At 37.4% G+C, this 25,823-nt stretch overlaps 2 pseudogenes; both read left to right on the top strand.

Annotated features, from left to right (window-relative positions):
- On the top strand, positions 8,903-9,813 carry Or6c6e-ps1 (olfactory receptor family 6 subfamily C member 6E, pseudogene 1; annotated as a pseudogene).
- Olr924-ps (olfactory receptor pseudogene 924) lies at positions 25,166-25,519 on the top strand (annotated as a pseudogene).

The raw sequence follows: 25,823 nt of genomic DNA, 5'->3' as shown, positions 1-25,823 counted from the left end.
AACTTCAATATTTCTTATTTACATTTCGAATGTTATTCCTTTCCCGGTTTCCGGGCAAACATCACCCTAATCCCTCCCCCTCCCCTTCTCTGTGGGTGTTCCCCTCCCCATCCTCCCCCCATTGCCACACTCCTCCCAACAATCACGTTCACTGGGGGTTCAGTCTTAGCAGGACCAAGGGCTTCCCCTTCCACTGGTGATCTTACTAGGATATTCATTGCTACCTATGAGGTCAGAGTCCGCGGTCAGTCTATGTATCGTCTTTAGGTAGTGGCTTAGTCCCTGGAAGCTTTGATTGCTTGGCATTGTTGTTCATAAGGGGTCTCGAGCCCCTTCAAGCTCTTCCAGTTCTTTCTTTGATGCCTTCAACGGGGGTCCCGTTCTCAGTTCAGTGGTTTGCTGTTGGCATTCGCCTCTGTATTTGCTGTATTCTGGCTGTGTCTCTCAGGAGCGAACTACATCCGGCTCCTGTTGGCCTGCACTTCTTTGCTTCATCCTTCTTGTCTAATTGGATGGCTGTATATATATGGGCCACTTGTGGGGCAGGCTCTGAATTGGTGCTCCTTCTGTGTCTGTTTTAATCTTTGCCTCTCTATTCCCTGCCAAGGGTATTCTTGTTCCCCTTTTAAAGAAGGAGTGAAGCATTCACATTTTGATCATCCGTCTTGAGTTTCATTTGTTCTAGGCATCTAGGGTAATTCAAGCATTTGGGCTAATAGCCACTTATCAGTGAGTGCATACCATGTGTGTTTTTCTGTGATTGGGTTAGCTCACTCAGGATGATATTTTCCAGTTCCAAACATTTGCCTACGAATTTCATAAAGTCATTGTTTTTGAGAGCTGAGTAATATTCCATTGTGTAGATGTACCACATTTTCTGTATCCATTCCTCTGTTGAAGGGCATCTGGGTTCTTTCCAGCTTCTGGCTATTATAAATAAGGCTGCGATAAACATAGTGGAGCACGTGACTTTTTTATATGTTGGGGCACCTTGTTGGTATATACCCAAGAGAGGTATAGCTGGATCCTCAGGCAGTTCAATATCCAATTTTCTGAGGAACCTCCAGACTGATTTCCAGAATGGTTGTACCAGTCTGCAATCCCACCAACAATGGAGGAGTGTTCCTCTTTCTCCCCATCCTCGCCAGCATCTGCTGTCACCTGAGCTTTTGACCTTAGCCATTCTCACTGGTGTGAGGTGAAATCTCAGGGTTGTTTTGATTTGCATTTCCCTTATGAAGAGAGATGTGAACATTTCTTTACGTGTTTCAGCCATTAGGCATTCCTCAGCTGTGAATTCTTTATTTATCTCTGAACCCCATTTTTAATAGGGTTATTTGTCTCCCTGCGGCCTAACTTCTTGAGTTCTTTGTATATTTGGGATATAAGGCCACTATCTGTTGTAGGATTGGTAAAGATCTTTTCCCAATCTGTTGGTTGCCGTTTTGTCCTAACCACAGTGTCCTTTGCCTTACAGAAGCTTTGCAGTTTTATGAGATCCCATTTGTCGATTCTTGATCTTAGAGCATAAGCCATTGGTGTTTTGTTCAGGAAATTTTTTCTAGTGCCCATGTGTTAAAGATGCTTCCCTAGCTTTTCTTCTATTAGTTTGAGTGTATCTGGTTTGATGTGGAGGTCCTTGATCCACTTGGACTTAAGCTTTGTACAGGGTGATAAGCATGGATCGATCTGCATTCTTCTACAGGTTGACCTCCAGTTGGACCAGCACCATTTGCTGAAAATGCTATCTTTTTTCCATTTGATGGTTTTGGCTCCTTTTTCAAAAATCAAGTGACCATAGGTGTGTGGGTTCATTTCTGGGTCTTCAATTCTCTTCCATTGGTCTATCTGCCTGTCTCTGTACCAATACCATGCAGTTTTTATCACTATTGCTCTGTAATACTGCTTGAGTTCAGGGATAGTGATTCCCCCTGAAGTCCTTTTATTGTTGATGATAGTTTTAGCTACCCTGTGATTTTTGTTATTCCAGATAAACTTGCAAATTGTTCTGTCTAACTCTTTGAAGAATTGGATTGGTATTTTGATGGGGATTGCATTGAATCTGTAGATCCCTTTTGGTAAAATGGCCATTTTTACTATATTAATCCTGCCAATCCATGAGCATGGGAGATCTTTCTATCTTCTGAGGTCTTCTTCAATTTCTATCTTCAGAGTCTTCAAGTTCTTATTGTACAAATCTTTTACTTGCTTGGTTAAAGTCACACCAAGGTACTTTATATTATTTGGGTCTATTATGAAGGGTGTCGTTTCCCTAATTTCTTTCTCGGCTTGTTTCTCTTTTGTGTAGAGGAAGGTTACTAATTAATTTGAGTTAAGTTTATACCCAGCCACTTTGCTGAAGTTGTTTATCAGCTTTAGTAGTTCTCTGGTGGAACTTTTGGGATCACTTAAATATACTATCATATCATCTGCAAATAGTGATATTTTGACTTCTTCTTTTCTGATCTGTATCCCCTTGACCTCCTTTTGTTGTCTGATTGCTCTGGCTAGAACTTCAAGAACTGTATTCAATAAGTAGGGAGAGAGTGAGCAGCCTTGTCTAGTCCCTGATTTTAGTGGGATTGTTTCAAGTTTCTCTCCATTTAGTTTAATGTTAGCAACTGGTTTGCTGTATATGGCTTTTACTATGTTTAGGTATCGGCCCTGAATTCCTATTCTTTCTAGGACTTTTATCATGAAGGGGTGTTGAATTTTGTCAAATGCTTTCTCAGCATCTAATGAAATGATCATGTGGTTCTGTTCTTTCAGTTTGTTTATATAATGGATCACATTGAGGTTTTCCATATATTAAACCCTCCCTGCATGCCTGGGATGAAGCCTTCTTGATCATGGTGGATGATTGTTTTGATGTGCTCTTGGATTTGGTTTGCCAGAATTTTATTGAGTATTTTTGCGTTGATATTCATACGGGAAGTTGGTCTGAAGTTCTCTTTCTTTGTTGGGTCTTTGTGTGGTTTAGGTATAAGACTAATCGTGGGTTCATAGAAGGAATTAGTAGTGCTCCATCTGTTTCAATTTTGTGAAATAGTTTGGATAATATTGGTATGAGGTCTTCTATGAAGGTCTGATAGAATTCTGCACTAAACCTTTTTGGACATGGGCTCTTTTTGGTTGGGAGACCTTTTATGACTGCTTTGTTTTCCTTAGGAGTTATGGGGTTGTTTAACTGGGTGTATGTATTTATAATTGTGACTTTGTAGAACAACTGAAGGGGGTTAGAGTCCCTACTCTTTCAAATTTGGAGTCTTATTAATTCAATTTGGTATATGGGTTTGTTTGCTTCTAGTTCTGAAAAGAATGCTATTTGGATTTTGAGCGGGATTGTATTGGTCGGTAGACTGCTTTTGGCAATATAACTATTTCCAAAACATCAGTTATACTAATCCATGTTCATTGGAAGTTTTTCCTTCCATTTCAACATATTTCATTCGTATTTTGACCTCATTTACATGATGTATACCCTTGACTTCTTCTTTCACTGTATTTTTTTAACAATCCTTAACAGCAAATTTTCTTGCAACCTATAAACACAATGATAAACCTTTGCCTCTCCCTCATGAAAGGACTTTAAAAAGGCCTGAAGGGTCTGCTCTCTAAAATCCCAAGTTAGAGTGAGACAGCAGGTTGGCCAATCCCAGATGACTCTCTAAAATAAACATTGCTTTAATTGGAATTTTCTCAATGCCATTAAGGATATATAATGTTATTTTTATATGTAGTTTCAGGGCTGAACTCCTGGAATTGACAGTGGATTTAGATGGAAATCAAGTTGGGAGGTTCTAGAGGAATTGAAGGAAAGGAAACCATAGTAAAAATATATTGTATGAACAAATCTATTTTCAATAGAATAATTTGAAAATTGATTTTTATTATTTCCTATACAAATACTATGTTTACATCATTTTCAGCGTTTAAACTGTCATAGGGACAGTTTATTTAAATTTTAGATAGGCATTTGAGTCAAAGCCAGAATGTTTTCATCCATTGTCACCATCCTGATTTGAAACTGATCTATGCTATACATTCTTTTTAGTTCTTTCTAGCATCAGATCGAAAAACTTCTTGTATCAGACAAAGGAAGAAGAAAAAGAAGAAAAGATAGATAAAAGTATTAAATATAGCTGCAGGCAGAGCAACCTAAAACTAAGAAGCAAATTCAAGCTTCCTGCAATATTCAGCCACTGATGTCCCAGTTCCATGCAGCTCCTACAGTTTAGTGTGGATGATTCACTATTTGAAAAATGACATGGTATGTTCTCCAGAAACAGTGCCTACAAATAAAGCTTGGATTCTTACCCTTTCTCTTATTCTGTACTTCTCAACCACTATGTTTCAAATGTGCAGGTATATCCTAAGTGCAATAGAAACACAGAACAGCTATAAAGTAATTTAATGTAATTTAATTGTTTTTTATTCATTCTTATTGATTCTTAGAAGATTACATGCAATGTATTTTGATTATATTCACCCCTTCCATGACTTTCATTCCCACTTACACACAAGCACACATACACACACATATACTCACATATACACACATGCACACACACACATATAAATATATATACACACACACACATACACAAACACATGAGAGTGTGAGCACACACACATGCATCTTTCTTCCTCATTTTTATTTTTGTAAAAAAAAAAACATGTGCTTACTTGTAGAGCCTTCTCTCTAGGGTAACTATTACACCAGGAGCCATATCTGTATATTTTCCTTATATTCAGCCAATGATTCTGGCTCTTACAATCTTTCCTCCCTGTGTTCCACAATAATAATAAAGCTTGGAAAGATAGTATACCATACATATTTTCTGTTCAAGAATAATAATAGTAGTCTTCTATTATCTGCACCTTGACTAGTTGTGGGTCTCTGTGCCGACCACTATCTCTTACAAAATGAAGTTTCTTTGATGAGAATTTATCTATGCTTATTATGATCTCAATAGGACTAAATTTTCCACTATATTCACTTAGCAGAACCATACTACTCGTTTCTACCTTGAGGCCTCACTATAAATTCTTGACAATGAAAGCAGTACTGGGTATGGTGGAACATGGTTAAAATCCAATTAGAAAGTGTTTGGTTATTTCCATGACATTTATGATACTGTTGCATAAATGAACATGTCTTGCCAAGGTGGTAATTGTTATAGCTTACAGGGTTCACAGCTAGGTAGGACTGGAAATTAAATTTCCCTCAGTAGTGTGAAAAGAACAGTACTGACAGCTATACAATGGATATGAAATCTACAGGTGAGAATAAACTTGACTTCTTTATATTTTATGACTCAAATGTGTTTAGATCAATAGGGATTCCAGCTGTGTAAGGCATGGATGATGCACACTAGGACAGCTGTGTAAGACACAGATGTTATACAATAGGACAGCTGTACAAGGCACGGATGAATGATGCCCACTAGGACAGCAAGATATGTGTGATGCACACTAGGACAGCTGTGTAAAGCACAGATGATGCTCAGTAGGACAGCTGTACAAGGCATGGATGAATGATACCCACTAGGACAGCTGTATAAGGCACAAATGATGCACAGTAGGATAGCTGTGTAAGGCCTGGATGATGCATACGTGAGTATTTTAGGAGAGTCAATGACAGGCTATGTTTGTAAATGTTAAAACACCATTTAAAGAATGAGCAATGATGTCCTATAAGGATGGAAAAAGACTCCAGGAAGCCACATCCCAGTGCTATAAGTAAATTGTTCCCTATATGTTGTTGGCATAAGGGTCCCTCGAGGATTCCTGACATGATAAAGACTAGTGTCATTGTTTTTTGTGTCATGTTAGAACTAAATTGTAAGATCTATTGCTCAATACAAAGCACAGTTTGCCTTCAGAAAGTAGAAAATTCAAGCTGTACTGGCCCAGAAACATTTCCTCCCTGTTAAACATCTTTATTAATGATGTAAGGAACTGTGCAAGCAGCTGGAAAGAATGATATTGTACATTTCTACTCAGCTATTGACCCCGTGTGCTATATTATAGAAGTGACAAGCAAGGTGTAATAGCTATAGCAATAGTACCATGAATTATTAAAGGTACAACCAACCTTTTATTAGGTTTAGTAATCACTCATTGAGGTGGGAGGGGGCATTCTTTAAAACTGGTATTGTGAACTCAGACAAAATCTCATGGCAGATGAAGTCATAGGCACCAGGGGAAAGTAAGTGTTATTGGTTTGTTAAATGAATGCAATGCATCTGTTAAGCTTTTCTCTGAATATTCATTTTTTGCCCATAGATTATCACTTCTGTTAACCTTGGCATTAAAAAAGGTGGATATACACATAGAAATAAGTTAATATATACTTGGTTTATACCACAACAAAAAATCAACTTTAAGTGAATCATATAAATTTAATACCTGATATTTTTAAAGACTTGGAAAAAAACTTGGAGGTCAACTTGACATTGGTCTTTTTATTTAAATTTTTTTCTTTTTTCTTTACTCTGTGTGAGTATTTTCCTGGCAAGTATGTCTCAATACCACATGTGTATAGTGCTTGTAGAGACCAGAAGAAGGTATTATACTTCTTGGGACTGGAGTTAGATATTATTGTATATTCATTTGGGTGTTAAGATTCAAATCCAGGTCCTCCGGAAAAACAACCAGTACTCTTAACCATAGAGCCATTTTTCTAGTCCCAATGATGTGGTTCTTAATGATGATTTGTAAAACATGATACAGGAACAAAAATAAGATTATGCCAAAGTAAAAATTAAATGAAACAAAGCAAAACAAATAAACAAAAAACTCCAACAGAATTAAATAGTTTGTAGAAGCATAGAATGTGTTTGTAAACCAGAAAAGCAACAGGGAACTAATTTTGAAAATGTATAGCAACTGCAGTGAACTATGATTGATGCTTCTGATAAGCATTTTTCTGACTTTTCTAAGTCATTTATGACACTCCCCTGGGATGCTTTCTCTAAAGCTTTGATACATGCTCTGGTATCCTTTTATTATGCATAATGAGTAATTTGTAGCAGTGATCCCCAGAGAAGAGTCTGCCACCCTAATTTCCATACGATCCCCCTGGAAGGAGAAAGCAGTGGAACTAGAACATTTATAAGTGCACAGCTGGCTATGAGTCATCCCTTTGACCTAAGACTTGTGTATGTTTCAGCAATGAGTTCATATTCTTCTTATTAACCCTGATTTTTACTTCATTTTAAGAACAGCATCTTAAACAGCTGGAATGACAGCGATCTCAACACGAAGAGCTAAATTTTACAAAATTCGACCCATCAGATGGCACTTGTTAAAATTACCACCATAATCTCAAGATTCCACAGTAAATGTAAATTTAAAGGAATGTGGAAATTATTTATTGAAGTATACCAGATATTGTATTTTTTCTTACAAAAACATTAGTAATGAATATTTTGACAAAATAGTAAAATACAAAAATGATCACCCATATAATTGAAATTATCTTTAACAAAGCAGAATGGTTAATTGACACAAAAATGTGAGTCCATTTTGATTTTAAGTTAATTTTATAATGTGAAACTTTAGAATGTGAAGTGTCCATGCTAATTTTAAATTAATTTTATAATATGAAACTAAGGGAAATGCACAGTGAATCTAATAAAGGGAATTGTGTTTGGGAAACAGAATTTTTATTTTATAATATGTTCTAAGTGGTAGATATTTTAAGATTGTATTTCAACCGATGGACTCTTTATATTTACACTATTACATCTATATTTGGTTCTCTTTGACTATTTTATAAATTGGTGTAAAATGCTATAATAAGGAATTCTTCTGATTTTGTGATACCATAGTTCTAAGTCGGCTAAGCCTACATCACTCAGAAATGACTAATATCTAGGCATCTTTTCAAACATGAGCATTATGGATAACAGGAAAATAGTAAAGATGTTCACTTGATGACAATTTGTAAGTGCTTAGTAACTAATGCCTGAACATCTTAAGAGGACAGTCTTAAAATTATTCACTAATACTGAATTGTATAAAATTCTATTATGTTTGTACACCACTAGGGGTTTTTCCAAATTGGTTTATAAAATAGCATATGGAAAAAAGAATATTAATAAGATAAATTAAAAAGGAAATAAAATAGGAATAAAGGTGTGCTAGTAAACTCATTTAAAGGGAAGAGAGCACGAACTGGTTATTCAATACCAAACTGTCTGCCCTGAAGCCATACACTAGTAACACTATACAGACTGAGCAGGTTGTACTTATGTATTTAGGAATACATGCAAATTCATGTATTGAAGAGAAAAAAGAATCAGAGAGAGAACGAGAAAACGGGGTATATGGGAAAGTTGAGAAAAAAGAAAAGGAAAGGGGGAATAGTATAATTAAACAATAATTTCCAAAAAAATTAATCCACAAATAAGCAAGAACCAGGGACACAGTAGTCCAGGCTACTTCAGAGTCTCAAGAAGGGGTTCAGAAGCTCCTGCCCTACATGACAGTAGAGGCCATTTGGAAGTAAATGTGCTAGTTTGCATTTGCAAATTAATGAAAAATGAAAATACTCTGCTTTTCTTGGGGGGGTGCACAGGGATGGAGGGGTGGATTATGAGAAGAATGCTAATAAAAGTCAGACTAGGACAAGTTTATAATTTACCAATGGCATACAATTATGTGTCACCTGAAATTTTGGGCTAGAAAACATTTGAAAACTGATGTTACAAAATTTCCTCAAAAGGGTCAATAACATAAAATCAGTTTTCAAATGTTTTCTAGCCCAAAATTGCAGGGAACCAGAAGACGGCAGCAGCATATGGGATGTAAATAAATAGCAAAACAAAACACTAATGAGCATAAAATATTTTGTTTTTAGTTTCCTATGTTTGTTTGCTAAGGCTCACAAATGAGGATGAAAAATCAGTCAAAGGAACGTAACTTCATTCTTTTGGGATTGACAGATGACCCACGATTGCAAATTGTGGTTTTTCTATTTCTCTTTCTCAATTACATGATGAGCCTGGTGGGAAATTTAATCATGGTGCTCCTCACTTTGCTGGACCTTCGCCTCAAAACTCCAATGTATTTCTTGCTCCGTAATTTCTCCTTTTTGGAAATTATGTTCATAACAGTGTGTATTCCCAGATTCTTGACAACCATTGTGACTGGAGACAAAACTATTTCCTATAATAGTTGTGCATCTCAGTTGTTTTTCATTCTTTTGCCGGGAGTCACAGAATTTATCTCCTGTCTGCCATGTCCTATGACCGCTATGTTGCCATCTGCAGACCACTACACTACCCTATCATCATGAACAGCAGAGTGTGTCACCAACTTGTCCTCAGCTCCTGGGTGACTGGGTTCTTAATCATCTTTCCCCCATTGGCAATTGGTCTGAAGCTGGATTTCTGTGATTCCAGGGTAACTGATCATTTTATGTGTGAAACTTCTCCTATTTTGCAGATCTCCTGCACAGACACTCATGTCCTAGAAATGATGTCCTTTGTCTTAGAAGTGGTGACACTTGCAATTACACTGGTACTAGTGAGTCTTTCTTACTCTTTCATCATTAAGACTATTATAAATTTCCCTTTTGCACAGCAAAGAACCAAAGCCTTCTCCACCTGTACTTCCCACATGATTGTTGTCTCCATAACATATGGTAGTTGCATTTTCATATATATTAAACCATCTGCAAGAGAGAGAGTGACTGTGTCTAAAGGTGTAGCTTTGCTGTATACTTCAATTGCCCCTCTCCTGAACCCCTTCATTTATACACTAAGAAACCAGCAGGTGAAAGAAGTCTTCTGGGATATAGTATAAAAGACTTTGAGCTTTTCAAAACACAAAGTTTAAAGCAGTTGGGTAACTTTTCTGGAATTTTAAAGAAACAAAATCTTTCAAGAGAACAAAAGCATGATCAGGTTAAAAGAACATACAAATATATCAACAGTAATATAAAACTGTGAATTTAAAAGAGAATGAGGATGGATATACGAGAAGGCTTAGAAGGAGGAAAATGAGGAGAGAAATGCAGTTGTAAGCTGCAACCATATTTTAAAAATGAAACTCTCAGTCACATGTTTGTTTTTTCTGTGTGAGCAGTTATTTCATGTATAGGAGATTTTTCTGAAGAACCTGTAGCTCCATTCCACCTTACCATCTACTTTTGCATGAAAGATTGCATTCTGCAATAAATAACTTCCTCCAATTCCTTTCTAAAAGTACATCTCTGGGTATATAATTTATTACATATTCATTTCCAGAAATCATTGCATTGAATAAAATAAACATCATATAGTATCAATTTTCTGTGTGTGATTTGTTATTTGATTGAACATCAATGCAATATATATCTATTATAATTCTACTCATTTGGAGAAATGCATTACTTTCATCTCAGTAGTCTTTAACGTCTGTAAAGCACACAAATACTTAAAGCAAATATTGTTCTGTGGTGATAAATTATCACTATAATAAATGTCTCAAATATATTGTGGTGTGTAGGTTGATGTCTTTATGAAAGTGAGGGATGGCACAGGATGGATCAAGGCCCATGACTGAAGTGTAATAAATGATGTGGGGACAAAGGTATTGTAAGGCAGGGGAAAAGAGGAAAAAAAGAGAACCAAGTTGGAGGCAGAGAAGAACGGCCCAGATCCATGTGGCCTTAAATGGCCATAGGTAGTTATGAATATTTCTTAAGGGATAGATCTCTGTAGGTCAATTTTTCTTATCTAGGTGGGTGGTTTATATCATTATCATTTGGTTGAGAGTTTATTGTGTGGATATATTGTGGATTGGAATTTTAATATATAAATCTGATTACTAAATTACAGCTTATTGAGTCTTGATTTTATCGGGTTGTTGGGAGTTTTTACCATACCATTAGGAGGTGGATGCTGGCAATGTAAACAGAGAAGCAATAGAGAGTTACTAGAGGGTAGCCACTGCTGGGACCTGGGGGTGGAAGCTGGGAATGTGAGCAGAGTTTATAGTAAAAGAGCTATAAGACAGGAGGTCTCTGTATGACAATGGCATGGCAGCAACCCACCTTTGGAACTAAATGGATAGAGAGATTGCTGATGGGCTCAGAGAGTAGCTGTCAGCAGTGTGAAATGGGATAAAGCTTAGTAAGTGAGATGCTTGATAACTGAGATGAAAATATCCCACTGATGCCATGTGGCCCTAGGGTTCCAGCACTAATACAGGATAATTGATTCCAATTTTAATAATTACCACAACAGTGGGGCAGATGAGTGACTGTGGAATTTCAAGGAAAATTATTTCAAGATGTCAGGAGCCATTATCATAGGAAAAGCTAATAACTAACAGGTAATCCTCTTAAAATATTCTGCCTCAGGTTAAAAAAAAACAGATTTGATCCTATAGACAAAGCTCAGGATAAAATCATGTTTGGAAAGATCCCTGCTATTAATATGCTTTTCCTGACACTATATAACTATCACTATATATTAGTCCACCCTTTTGAGTAGATCTCTGCAGATCTACAAAGCTATACTGTCTTGTATTGATCCTATATATACAAATAGATGGCTTCTCAATTGTTTATGATGATCCTAAAAGAATTCCTAAAATTATATCAGTATTTATTAAGTTTTTTTTTATAGTGGAACTGATACTAGGTCGCTTCTTACAATCAAAACTGCTACCAGTCTTCTATGTGTCACTAGTTAATTGCTTCTGAGAGTAAACAGATTTTCAGCAGTCAGAGCACATTTCAAGAGGTTGTAAAACTATTAACCAAAGGCCATAGAAATGAAACTAATGACTTATTACAGGTACTGGGACAGAAGATAAAATATTGACTGGTTTTATCTATATAAAACTTCACTAATAACTTAGTTACTGTTTTTAGCTTTTGATAAACCTTGGAGGTGTGACAGGTAGCAAATGTCTAGCCAGATAACTACTCCTAATGGAATATACATGTAAACATTCTCTGTTGTAAACTTCTATTTCAATTTATGGTTTGAATTTATGTGTAAACTTATGATGAAATTTTTACTATGTGATCGTGTATTCTGAAAGATGTATAAGTGCTGAGGACAAAGAAGTAGTGAGCAAATTTCTTCTTAGAGAGATTTCATAGGTAACTTTTTGCAAATTAGAAATAAATGCTAAATTCACTTTTCAAAGTGTTTCCTCTTCTTCTGCAAATTCAACTAGCAGGCTGAAAGTTACAGCAGTGCAGTTTCTGTTGAGATAGAAAAGAGTCTACGTTACTTAATCTTTATCTGTTGTTAGGCTACAGGTGTTAATCGTTCAAACTGGTGGCTTTTAACACTCAGAATGAGAAAGAAAGTTTTTAGGACGTTTTAGAAGTTAACATCAGCGTTCAGTATAGTTAGAAAGATAGAATGTCCAGAGACCATTAGTATTTAAAGCCACACCAGAGTCCTTCTCTGTGTCTCATTTCAACCTGCTCCAGATCAGCAGGCTCATGGCATCAAGAGAATATAATCATGCTAGAAAAAAAAAACATACACAGTTGGGTTTAGAATCATCTTCCTGTGCTTCAGCTGTCTTAGAATATCCACAGCTTGTTGTAGTAGAATAGCTGGGCTCTCATGGTGCCATACTGCCCTGACTCTTGTTGATTGTGTTCTTATGCTGTCCTTTAGTCAACTGGTTACTCCTAGTTTTGACTGGATATTTCTGATGCAAGCAGAGCTGTTGCCCTGACAATGAAGCTCAGGGAAGAGCATGCTGCTTTCCTCTGAAGGTTGTGACCCAGGTGTACCCAGCAAGCAGAGGATTGGCTGGTGGTTTCTTACCTGGATGTTCCTATGGCTCCATAGGCCTCCTCTGGGAGGCTGGCAGAGCAATGAGCCAGAGGATGGAGGTCAGGGAACAGTACAACCTGTCTTTGTTTCTGTCTTCCTAAAATTAGAAAATAATGTCCTCAGTGTTGTGTAAATGTACCACATTTTCTCCATGCATTCCTCTGTTGAAGGACATCTGGGCTGTTTCCAGCTTCTGGCTATTATAAATAAGGCTGCTATAAATGTAGTGGAGCATGTGTCCTTGTTAAAGGTTGGAGCATCTTTTGGGTATATGCCGAGGAGTGGTATAGCTGGGTCCTCAGGTAGTACTATGTCCAATTTTCTGAGGAATCAACAGACTGATTTCCAGAATGGTTGTACCAGTTTGCAATCCTATCAACAATGGAGGAGTGCTCCTCTTTCTCCACATCCTCACCAGCATATGCTGTCACCTGAGTTTTGGGTCTAAGCCATTCTGACTGGTATGAGGTGGATCTCAGGGTTGTTTTGATTTACATTTTCCTGATGACTAAGGATGTTGAACATTTCTTTAGGTGCTTCATGGCCATTCTTGGTAGAGAATTTTTTGTTTAGCTCTATACCCCATTTTTAATAGGGTTATTTGATTCTCTGGAGTCTAACGTATTGAGTGCATGCTGACAAGAGCCTTATATAGCTGTCTCTTGAGAGGCTCTGCCAAAGCCTGACAGATACAGATGCTGGTGCAGGCAGCCAACTATTGGACTGAGAATGGGGTCCCCAAAGGAGGAGTTAGAGAAAGGACTGAAGGAACTGAAGGGGTTTGCATCACCAAAGGAACAACAACAGTATCAAGTAACCAGACACTCCGGAGCTCTCAGGGTCTAAACCACCAACCAAAGAGTACAAATGGAGTGACTCAGGGCTCCAGTCACATACGTAGCAGAGGATGGCCTTGTTGGGCATCAATGGAAGGAGAGGATCTTGATCTTGTGAAGGCTTGATGCTCCAGTGTAGCATAATGCCAGGGTGAGGAGGTGAGGAGGAGTTGGTGGGTGGGTAGGTTGGGGAACACCCTCATAGAAGCAGGGGGTGGGGATTGAATAGGGGGTTTATGCAGGGGAAACCAGGAAATGGGATAACATTTGAAATGTAAATAAAGAAAATATCCAATAAAAGAAAAGAAAAAAGAAAGAAGAGAAAAAATGCCTACCCCTTTTATCTGCTTCGTTGACTGCAATAAGATACTGAAGTACATGATAAGTTCTTAGTAAAAGTTTGCTGAATAAATAAGGGCTGTGTTTTAAAGAATGGGAGAAATTGATGGTGGATGGATTATACAAAAGAAGGCAGAACATCATCCATTAGAGTATACTGCACACATATCTATTCCAAACTCTCCACATTTATCTAAGCATCCCTCTTCCTGTTCTGTTTTGTTCATCCTCTTCTTCTTATCAGTTTCAGTGATGGGTCTTTTGAAGATTTGTTCACTCATGAGCATCTGAGATCTAGTTGTTATTGACAGTCCTTCCCAAGACTTAGCAGAGATGTCATTTAGACTAAACAGAAGCACATGTTCTTAACTCTACTGTCTTCTCCCTTAGGGCATTTTAAAATAAATCTTTCTAGTGCAATAAAAATGGTGTCTTTTCTCAGGCCAACATATTAAGATTATACCCAGTTCTTCATATTCCTTTTTTTCCACATAGAGGCCTCACATATTTTTAACATAGATAATAGGATATGGTAAAAACAACTATACAAACATGGCATTTTACTATCAGAAGAATATTTTTGTGAATGGTATGCTACAGCAGTGATCACTTGTGCCAGGATGGTCACCACTGAGCACATGTGCCAAGATAGTCATATGAAAACTTGAGGCAATGTGCTTTGCAGAGAAGCAATGCCAGTAAGCATCTAAACTGACAGCTGTCATTACAAATATGATAATAAAACACAAATTCTGTCATACAGAATGACATCCAACAGATTATTTATGTTTTATCACCTAATTTTTGCGTGTTATGTCTGGTTTTCATTGTTGGTTTTTTCTTTCCTTTTATTATAAAAGTTTCATAATGTCCACAAATTATTTTGTAATGATACAGTGGTCTTATACCAGTTTTATTACTGTGAACAATACAGGGAAATTTTAAATAGTATTGTCCTTCTATCCAGAACCAACAATGTGAGGAGTTCATTGCCAAAAAATTATCCTGATTCCCAAGTGACTTTTAAACATGGGGCTCCAAGGATTCTCTTCTTTCTTGTCTCTATTCTATAATAGTTGGAATATATAAAAAATAGTAACAGTCTCTATTGCTAAATACATCCAGAAACTCAACTCTTCATAATTAATTGACTGCCCATCACAAAACCAGCTTTTAGATCATAAGAAAACTGAAATACATATGCGTTTTAAATGACAGATGCTCTATCATGGAAAACATGTGTGCCAGGGACTCAGATACTTCAGACACTTTTCAGGGTCAGTGTGTATCCCTGAGAAAACTTGGTGTTTACATATTTGATGTAATGGCACTGTTTAGTTGGCTCTTACTGTTAGCACCTACAGAAAAACTGCCAACAGATGCCATGTAATGATCTCCAGCCAAAGGGTAAGTATGAACACATTTTACTCTGCTTGGGTTCACATGTATAATTGTATGTATTATATAGACTCTTGTGGGATGATGATTGGGAAATATAGTGACATGTTTTTCCCTTTAATAATCAACAGATTGTTTAATAAACAATCAACATTGAATACTTGTGCTAGCATTACATAAAAATATTCTACAATTATTTATGAATTTTTTGGTGTAGTGATGACCCTACAAATTATGAACATGCCTGATTTAGAAAGATTCAATAATAAAATTCCTCACAAACATATATACATACATTAAAAGATTTTTTAAATTAAATACATATTCGGTGTGGTGGTAGTACATGCCCTTAATCCTAAGTATTGGGAAGCAGGGTCAAGCAGTTTTCTAAGTTTGAGGACAGTCTGAACTACAAATCAAGTTCCAGGACACCCAAGGTTACACTAAGTAACCCTGTCTCAAAACACCAAAAATAAGTAAATACATACATACTAAATGTCAATAAAATGACTTTTTCTGAGATTTTCTTATTCATTTTTGTTCTCTAAAAATTAAACACTGAAAGTACCACTTAAGATAAATATTATGGGATTATTAACTTTTACACATTTGTTCAAGTCTGAACTTAAGAAAAGCCATATATGTATTGTTAAAAGTACTATAAATACCTAAGTAAAGCTGAGTTCAATACCAAAGAAGCTACTGGGTGATGAGTTGAGATTGTGAAAAGAGGACGATGTAGCCTGATGTGGGGGACTGTAATACCCATAACTTAGGATGCAGTGGCAATAGGATAGCAAACTTGCGTTAGCACAGGCTAGAGAGGGAACTCCTATACCGTAATATATGTGATACAAATAAATGGATGGATGGATATATAGGGAATAGATAGATAAATAGATAGATAGATAGATAGATAGATAGATAGATAGATAGACAGACAGACAGACAGACAGACAGACAGACAGACAGACAGATAGATAGATAGATAGATAGATAGATAGATAGATAGATATTGGGGAATCCCAGTTAGAGGTACTCAGAGTGTGAGCTGCAGTCACCTGCTATCATGAAGGTTTGAGGCAGCACATCTTTTCCCATGATCATGGTCGAGGATCCCACTCCAATGGTGGTGCTCAGTATAAGTGGGGCCAGTAGCAACAAACAGTGCTCACTCAGACAAAAATACAGAAATAGAAGACATAATTCAAAGGTCTACAAGTACATGAATCAAGACTTTCTGAAGTTAAAAATTCGGTAAGCAAGTTGATGGGAAGAATAACACCTAATGTTCCACAGACTGCAGCGCATTGAAATTTCTGTGAAAGTTCATAAAAACTTTTGAAAGTTCCCAAATAAATGATCCTTGAAGTATTAGATATGCCACACATTGCATGCTGGGCTGAAATGATACACTGAAGCCCATGAATAAGAATAGTTACTATGCTTCAGCTGCATATGCAACTATATTTTGAAAGTAACTCTCTAATAAAAAACTGTTTCAAAACCATAGGAAAATGGTTTAATCTCAAAATATTTTATTTTTAGACAAGTAAAACTGATAAGTTCTGAAATACATTGTATAGGCTAAAACCCTGTATATATCTATCAATGTAATTGGGGAAATTACCTAATCTTGGCTGATGATTTTAACATATAAAACGTTCTCAGTTTCTGATCTTAATTATTCATGGAACAAAAAATTGAACAAACATAGAGGAATAAGCAGGAAAAATTAGTTATATTTGGTGGGGGGTTTTCTGGGTTTTTTTGTTTTTTTTTTTTCATTTTTTTCATCTTTATTAACTTGAGTATTTCTTATTTACATTTCGATTGTACTTCCCCTTCTAGGTTTCTGGGCTGAAATCCCCCAGTCCCTCCCCCTCCCCTTCACTACAGATGTTCCACTCCCAATCCTCCACCCATTATCACCCTCCCCCCAACAATAACATTCACTGGGGGTTCAGTCTTGGCAGGACCAACGTCTTCCCCTTCCACTGGTGATCTTACTAGGCTATATATTGCAACGTGTACACGTGGACTCCAGGGTGAGTCCATGTATAGTCTCTGAGTAGTGGCTTAGTCCCTGAAAGCTCTGGTGGGTTGGCATTGTTGTTCATATGGGGACTTAAGCCTCTTCAAGCTCTTTCAGTCCTTTCTTTGATTCCTTCAACGGGGGTCCCGTTCTTAGTTCAGTGGTTTGCTGCTGGCATTATCCTATGTACTTGCTGTATTCTGGCTGTGTCTCTCAGGAGAGATCTACATCCGGTTCCTGTCAGCCTGCACTTCTTTGCTTCCTCCATCTTATCTACCTTGGGGGCTGCATATCTATGGGCCACATGTGGGGCAGGCTCAGAATGGGTATTCCTTCTGCCTCTGTTCTAAACTTTGCCTCCCTATTCCCTTCCTAGGGTATGCTTTTTCCCCTTTTAAAGAAGGAGTGAAGCATTTGCATTTTGGTCATCCTTCTTGAGTTTTATGTGTTCTGTGCATCTAGGGTGATTCAAGCATTTGGGCTAATATCCACTTGTCAATGAGTGAGTACATACGATGTGGGTTTTTCTGTCATTGGTTTACCTCACTCAGGATGATATTTTCCAGTTCCATCCATTTGCCTATGAATTTCATAAAGTCATTGTTTTTGATAGCTGAGTAATATTCCATTGTGTAGATGTAACACATTTTCGGTATCCATTCACGTGTTGAAGGGCATCTGGGCTCTTTCCAGCTTCTGGCTATTATAAATAACACTGCTATGAATATAGTGGAGCATGTGTCTTTGTTATATGTTGGGGCATCTTTTGGGAATACGCCAAGAGAGGTATAGCTGAGTCCTCAGGTAGTTTAATGTCCAATTTTCTGAGGAACCTACAGATTGATTTCCAGAATAGTTGTACCAGTCTGCAATCCCACCAACAATGGAGAAGTGTTCCTCTTTCTCCACATCCTTTAGTTTTTGATCTTAGCCATTATCACTGGTGTGAGGTGAAATCTCAGGTTTCTTTTGAATTGCATTTCCCTTATGATTAAAGATGTTGAGCATTTCTTTAGGTGTTTCTCAGACATTTGGCATGCCTCAGCTGTGAATTCTTTGTTTAGATCTGAACCCCATTTTTAATAGGGTTATGTGGCTCACTACAGTCTAATTTCTAGAGTTGTTTGTGCATTTTGGATGTAAGACTTCTATCATTTGTATGATTGGTAAAGATCTTTTCCCAATCTGTTGGTTATCGTTTTGTCCTAACAACACTGTCCGTTGCCTTACAGAAGCTTTGCAGTTTTATGAGATCCCATTTGTCGATTCATGATATCACAACATAAGCCATTGGGGTTTTGTTCAGGAAATATTCTCCAGTGCCCATGTGTTCAAGATGTTTCCCCACTTTTTCCTCTATTAGTTTGAGTGTATCTGGTTTCATGTGGAGGTCCTTGATACACTTGGACTTAACCGTTCTACAGGATGATAAGCATGGATCAATCTGCAGTCTTCTACATGCTGACCTCCAGTTGAACCAGCATCATTTGCTGAAAATGCTATCTTTTTTCCATTGGATGGTTTTGGCTCCTTTGTCAAAAATCAAGTGACCATAGGTGTGTGGGTTCATTTCCGGGTCTTCAATTCTATTCCACTGGGCTTTCTCTCTGTCTCTGTACCAATACCATGCACTTTTTTTAAATGACTATTGCTCTGTAATACTGCTTGAATTCAGGGATAGTGATTACCCCTGAAGTACTTTTATTGTTGAGGATAATTTTAGCTATCCTGGATTTTTTGTTATTCCAGATGAATTTGCAAATTGTTCTAACTAAACCTCTAAAGAATTGTACTGGTATTTTGAAGGGGATTCCATTGAATCAGAAGATCACTTTTGGTAAAATGGCCATTTTTACTATATTAATCCTGCCAATCCAGGAGCATGGGAAATCTTTCCATCTTCTGAGATCTTCTTCAATTTCTTTCTTCAGTAGCTTGAAGTACTTATCATACAGTTCATTTACTTGCTCAGTTAACATCACACCGAGGTATTTTATATTATTTGGTACCATTATGAAGGGTGTCATTTCCCTAATTTCTTTCTCAGCTTGTTTCTCTTTTGTGTAGAGGAAGGCTACTGATTTATTTGAGTTAATTTTATTCAGCCACTTTGCTGAAGGTGTTTATCAGGTTTAGTAGTTCTCTGGTGGAACTTTTGGGATCACTTAAATATACTATCATATCATCTGCAAATAGTGATATTTTCACTTCTTCTTTTCCAATCTCTATCCCTTTGATCTCCTTTGTTGTCTGATTTCTCTGGCTAGAACTTCAAGAACTATATTCAATAAGTAGGGAGAGAGTGGACAGCCTTGTCTAGTCCCTCATTTTAGTGGGATTGCTTCAAGTTTCTCTCCGTTTAGTTTAATGTTAGCGACTGGTTTGCTGTATATGGCTTTTACTATGTTCAGGTATGGGCCTTGAATTCCTATTCTTTCCAGGACTTTTATCATGAAGGGGTGTTGAATTTTGTCAAATGCTTTCTCAGCATCTAATGAAATGATCATGTGGTTTTGTTCATTCAGTTTGTTTATATAATGGATCACGTTGATGGTTTTCCGTATATTAAACCATCCCTGCATGACTGGGATGAAGCCTACTTGATCGTGGTGAATGATTGTTTTCATGTACTCTTGGATTCGATTTGCCAGAATTTTATTGAGTATTTTTGCGTCAATATTCATAAGGGAAATTGGTCTGAAGTTCTCTTTCTTTGTTGGGTCTTTGTGTGGTTTAGGGATAAGAGTAATTGTGGATTCATAGACGGAATTCAGTAGTGTTCCATCTGTTTTAGTTTAGTGGAATAGTTTGGATAATATTGGTATGAGGTCTTCTATGAAGGTCTGATAGAATTCTGCACTAAGGCCTTCTGGACCTGGGCTCTTTTTGGTTGGGAGACCTTTAATGACTGCTTCTATTTCTTTAGGAGTTATGCGGTGGTTTAAATGGTTTATCTGTTCCTGATTTAACTTTGGTACATGGTATCAGTATAGGAAATTGTCCATTTCCTGCAGATTTTCAAGTTTTGTTTAATATAGGTTTTGTAGTGGGATCTGATGATTTTTTGGATTTCCTCTCATTCTGTATTATGTTTCCCATTTCATTTCTGATTTTGGTAATTTGGACACAGTCTCTGTTTCCACTCATTAGTCTAGCTAAGGGTTTATCTATCTTGTTGATTTTCTCAAAGAACCAACTTTTGGTTCTATAGATTCTTTGTATGGTCCTTTTTGTTTCTACTTGGTTGATTTCAGCTCTGAGTTTGATTATTTCTTGCCTTCTACTCTTCCTGGGTGTATTTGCTTCTTTTTGTTCTAGAGCTTTTAAGAGTGCTGTCAAGCTACTGATATATGCTCTGTCCTGTTTCTTTCTTCAGGCACTCAGATCTATGCATTTTCCTCTTAGCACAGCTTTTATTGTGGCCCATATGTTTGGGTATGTTGTAAATCATTTTCATTAAATTCTAAGAAGTCTTTAATTTCTTTCTTTATTTCTTCCTTGACCAGGTTATCATTGAGTAGCGCATTGTTCAACTTCCATGTATATGTCAGCATTCTTTCCTTACTGTTTTTGAAGACCAGCTTTAGCCCATGGTGGTCGGCTAGGACACATGGGATTATTTCCATTTTTCTGTATCTATTGAGGTCTGTTTTATGACCAATTATATGGTCAATTTTGAAGAAAGTACCATGAGGTGGTGAGAAGAAGGTATAACCTTTTCTTTTAGGATTTAATGGTCTAAATATCTCTTAAGTCCACTTGGATCATGACTTCTCTTACTCTTTCTATATCTCTGTTTAATTTCTGTTTCCATGATCTGTCCATTGATGAGAGTGGGGTGTTGAAATCTCCTACTATTATTGTGTGAGGTACAATGTGTGCTTTGAGCTTTAGTAAGGTTTCTTTTATGTATGTAGGTGCCAGCGTATTTGGAGCATAGATATTTAGGATTGAGAGTTCATCTTGATGGATTTTTCCTTTGATGAATATGAAGTGTCCTTCCTTATCTTTTCTGATGACTTTTAGGTGAAAATTCATTGTCTTCGATATTAGAATGGCTACTTCAGATTACATCTTGAGACCATTTGCTTGGAAAGTTATTTTCTAGCCTTTCACTCTGAAGTAGTGTCTGTCTTTGTCTCTGAAGTGTGTTTCCTGCAGGCAGCAGAATGCAGGGTCCTCATTGTGTATCCAGTTTGTTAATATATGGGGGAGTTGAATCCATTTATATTGAGAGATATTAAGGAATAGTGACTGTTGCTTCCTGTTATATTCATATTTGGATGTGAGATTATGTTTGTGTGCTTTTCCTCTCTTTGTTTTGTTGCCAAGACGATTAGTTTCTTGCTTTTTCTAGGATGTAGCTTGCTTCCTTATGTTGTGCTTTGCCATTCATTATCCTTTGTAGGACTGGATTTGTAGAAAGATATTGTGTAAATTTGGTTTTGTCATGGAATATCTTGGTTTCTCCATCTATGTTAATTGAGAGTTTTGCAGGATACAGTAACCTGGGCCGGCATTTGTGTTCTCTTAGGGTCTTTATGACATCTGTCCAGGATCTTCTGGCTTTCATAGTCTCTGGTGAGAAATCCAGTGTGATTCTGATAGGTCTGCCTTTATATGTTACTTGACCTTTTGCCCTTACTGCTTTTAATATTCTTGCTCTGTTTTGTGCATTTGCTGTTTTGACTCTTATGTGACAGGAGGAGTTTCTTTTCTGGTCTAATCTTTCTGGAGTGCTATAGGTTTCTTGTATGTTTATGGGCATCTCTTTCTATAGGTTAGGGAAGTTTTCTTCTATGATTTTTGTTGAAGATATTTACTGCTCCATTAAACTTGGAGTCTTCACTTTCTTCTATACCTATTATCCTAGGATTGATCTTCTCACTGAGTCCTGGATTTCCTGTATGTTTTAGACCAGTAGCTTTTTCCACTTTACATTATCTTTGACAGTTGTGTCGATGATTTCTATGGAATCTTCTGCTCCTGAGATTCTTTCTTCTATCTCTTGTATTCTGTTGGTGATGCTTGTATCTACAGCTCCTTTTCTTTTCCTTTGGTTTTCTATATCCAGGGTTGTCTCCCTTTGTGCTTTCTTTATTGCTTCTATTTCCATTTCTAATTCCTTCACCTGTTTGATTGTGTTTTCCTGGAATTCTTTCAGGGATTTTTGTGATTCCTCTTCATAGGCTTCTACTTGTTTATTTTTGTTTTCCTGCATTTCTCTCAGGGAGTTCTTTATGTCTTTCTTGAAGTCCTCCATCATCATGATCAAATGTGATTTTAAATCTAGATCTTGCTTTTCTTGCTTATCTGTTTGGGATATTCAATGTTTGCTTTGGTGGGAGAATTGTGCACTGATGATGCCATGTAGTCTTGGTTTCTGTTGCTTGTGTTACTGTGTTTTCCTGTCATCATCAGGTTGTCTCTGGTGTTACTTTGTTCTGCTATTTCTGACAGTGGCTAGACCGTCCTATAGGCGTGTGTGTAAGGAGTGCTCTAGACCTGTTTTGCTGTTTTCTTTCAGTCAGTTATGAAAACAGAGTGTTCTGTTTTTGGGCGTGTAGTCTTTCCTGTCTACAGGTCTTCAGCTATTCCTGTGGTTCTGTGTCCTGAGTCCACCAGGCAGGCCTGCACAGCCTTTTCCCATGGCCGCTGTGCACCTGGGTCCCAGATAGCGTTAGGTGTTTTCATCTGGAGTCTGAAATGTGGGCAGAGAGTAGTCTCTTCTGGCTGCCCAGGCCTGTCTGCCCCTCTGAAAGTTTATCTCTCCCTCCCATAGGATTTGGGTGCAGGGAGCTCTCGATCAGGTCCCTTCAGATCCGATCAGGTCCCTTCAGATCCGGGTAGTGTCTGGACCACAGGGGACCTGCCACTTGAGTGCCCCTATCTTCCCGTTCCCAGAGGCCCTATACAGTTTCCTCTTGGGCCAAGGATGTGGGCAGGCGTGGACATTATTGGTTGTCTCTCCCACTCTGCAATCTCAGGAGTGCCCATCTGTCTGGGCTGTGAGCTCTCTCTCCCAAGGGGTTTGGGAGCAGGGAACTGTGGGCTGGGATCAGTGAGGTTAGGGCTCCAGCTAAAAATCCGGAAGTGTCCAGTCCCAGAGGAATTTTGCCTCTGTGTGTCCTGAGTCCACCAGGCAGGTCGCTTGGAGCAGAAAAGTTGGTCTTACCTGTGGTCCCGCAACTGAAGTTGCTCCTGGGGGGCTGCTTTTGAGCTCTCTGTGAGGGCGGCAACCAGGAGGGCCTGCGCAGCCTTTTCCTGGGTCCCCTGTGCACCAGGTCCCAGATGTCATTAGATGTTTTCCTCTGGAGTCAGAAATGTGGGCAGAGTGTAGTCTCTTCTGGCTTCCCACTGTGTCTGCTCCTCTGAAGGCTTAGCTCTCCCTCCCATGGGATTTGGGTGCAGGGAGGTTTTGATCAGGTCCCTTCAGATCCAGGCGGTGTCTATATTTGGTGTTTTTAATCTATCTTGGTTATTATACGTGAAGTAAAAAAAATTGCATAGAATATTCATTTGATTTCTTTGTCCATAACTACAATTCTTTTCCACCAGTAGTTCCAACATCACATCTAACTTTGCTCTCTTTTTATTTCTAAACCATTTTGGTTTAAACAACAAATAAGACTAACTCTATCTTTGTATTGATAACCGGTAAAATAAACATTTGCGAAAATTAAGTATTCAGTCAAGTATCCTCCAATAATGAGAGGACAGTGACTAAGACATACAACTCTGAAGACTGACTTCCCACTGATTTAGGAGAAAGTGAGCACATACTTTACCTCTTAGTGCCTCAGACTTCCCATTTTCAAGTACATATAGGACCAGTAAAAGGTCTGTATGCATTTGCTGTCCTTTGTTTTTTTTTTTTTTCTGTTTTTTGTTTGTTTTGTCTTTTTCTGGTTTGTTTTTATGTTATCTTTATTATTAGTGTTTATTGTTATTAATTATTTTGGATGCTTGTTTGTACTATAATAAAAGAATGGAGGTAAATTTGGATGGGTGAGAAAGCAGAAAATATATGGGGGAAGTTAGGGAGGAAAAACTATAATCAGAACATATTGTATTAAAATATTTTTAATTAATTTTTTAAATGTCTCGGTGGGTTAAAGTTCTTGCCACCATACCTGGAAAACTGAGTTTATATTTGTTGCTCATATGGTGGCAGTAGTGAATTAAGAAACACAATTTGTCCTCTCACCTCCATATACATGTATCAGGGCAAGTGTGTACATGCAAATAAATGCATGCACATATAAAATTTAAAATAAATACTGTGGAGATAACAGACCTCCATACTTTTCAAGTAAAAGTGAGGATTGTGGTAATACATATGTGGTACAGCTAGAATACTATTTGGTACATGTCAAAAGATTTATATCTTTTCAATTGTGAGTTAGCTCACAGGAAGATATGCAATGGCACATTTCAAGTGAATAAGATTAGAAGCTAGAAAGTAACAAGGTATAACTAAATAACTGAAGTAAAGAAGATAGGAAGGATACAGTCTATTGAAAAAATTTTTTGCAGCTTTGTTTTAATTTTCTCCATATGTTTTATAAACATGCTATACCTATCTGAAACCATAAATGCCTCTGGACATATAAACACATACTGTCTCATTCTGAAATTTTTCATATTAATAAAATGACACATAGACACATAATTGAATACTTATGTAAAAGCTCATTAATAATAAGTGTTCTATAGTCCAAGACTCCCTGACATTAACAATTAGGTTTGGAAAATTTCTGATGTTAACAATGAGAAACCACACTTCAATTACAATATTCATCCTCATGGGATTCACCGATGATCCTCAGCTGCAGGTCTTGCTTTTTATCCTTCTATTTTTCACCTACCTATTGAGTGTAACTGATAATTTAATTATCATTATCCTCACTACAGTGGATCCCTACCTTAAAACTCCCATGTATTTCTTCCTCCAAAATTTGTCTTTCCTAGAAATATCATTTACAAGTACCTCTGTCCCATTTACCTGCTTGAGAATTGGGCTGAGGATTTGGCCTTATAAGAGATCACTTGCCTAGAAGTAATCTTAAAAATTTTAGCAATGTGAGCCTAGAAGATTTATATGCAGGTCTTCTGAAATGGCTCAATAATTAAGAACACTTGTTTTTCCTGAGTACCCAGGTTCAGTTCCCAGGACCCACAGGGTGACTCACAAACATCTGTGATTCAATTCTAGGGAATCCAAGGCCCTCTTCTGACTCTCTCTCTCTCTCTCTCTCTCTCTCTCTCTCTTCCTCTCTCTCTCTCTCTCCCTCCATTCCTCCCTCCCTCTCTCTCTCTAAAATTAAGAAAAATAAACTTTACTGACTAATAGATGGATCAGAGAGTTAGTCATTCCAAATTCAGTTCAGATTGATATATGTGAATGCTAATTTTGAA

The sequence above is a fragment of the Rattus norvegicus genome, chromosome 7 (assembly GCF_021556685.1).
Source record: "Rattus norvegicus strain SHRSP/BbbUtx chromosome 7, alternate assembly SHRSP_T2T, whole genome shotgun sequence".
Classification (NCBI taxonomy): domain Eukaryota; kingdom Metazoa; phylum Chordata; class Mammalia; order Rodentia; family Muridae; genus Rattus; species Rattus norvegicus.
The sequence above is the reverse complement of the archived record's forward strand: the minus strand, read 5'-3'. Positions and strand labels throughout refer to the sequence as shown.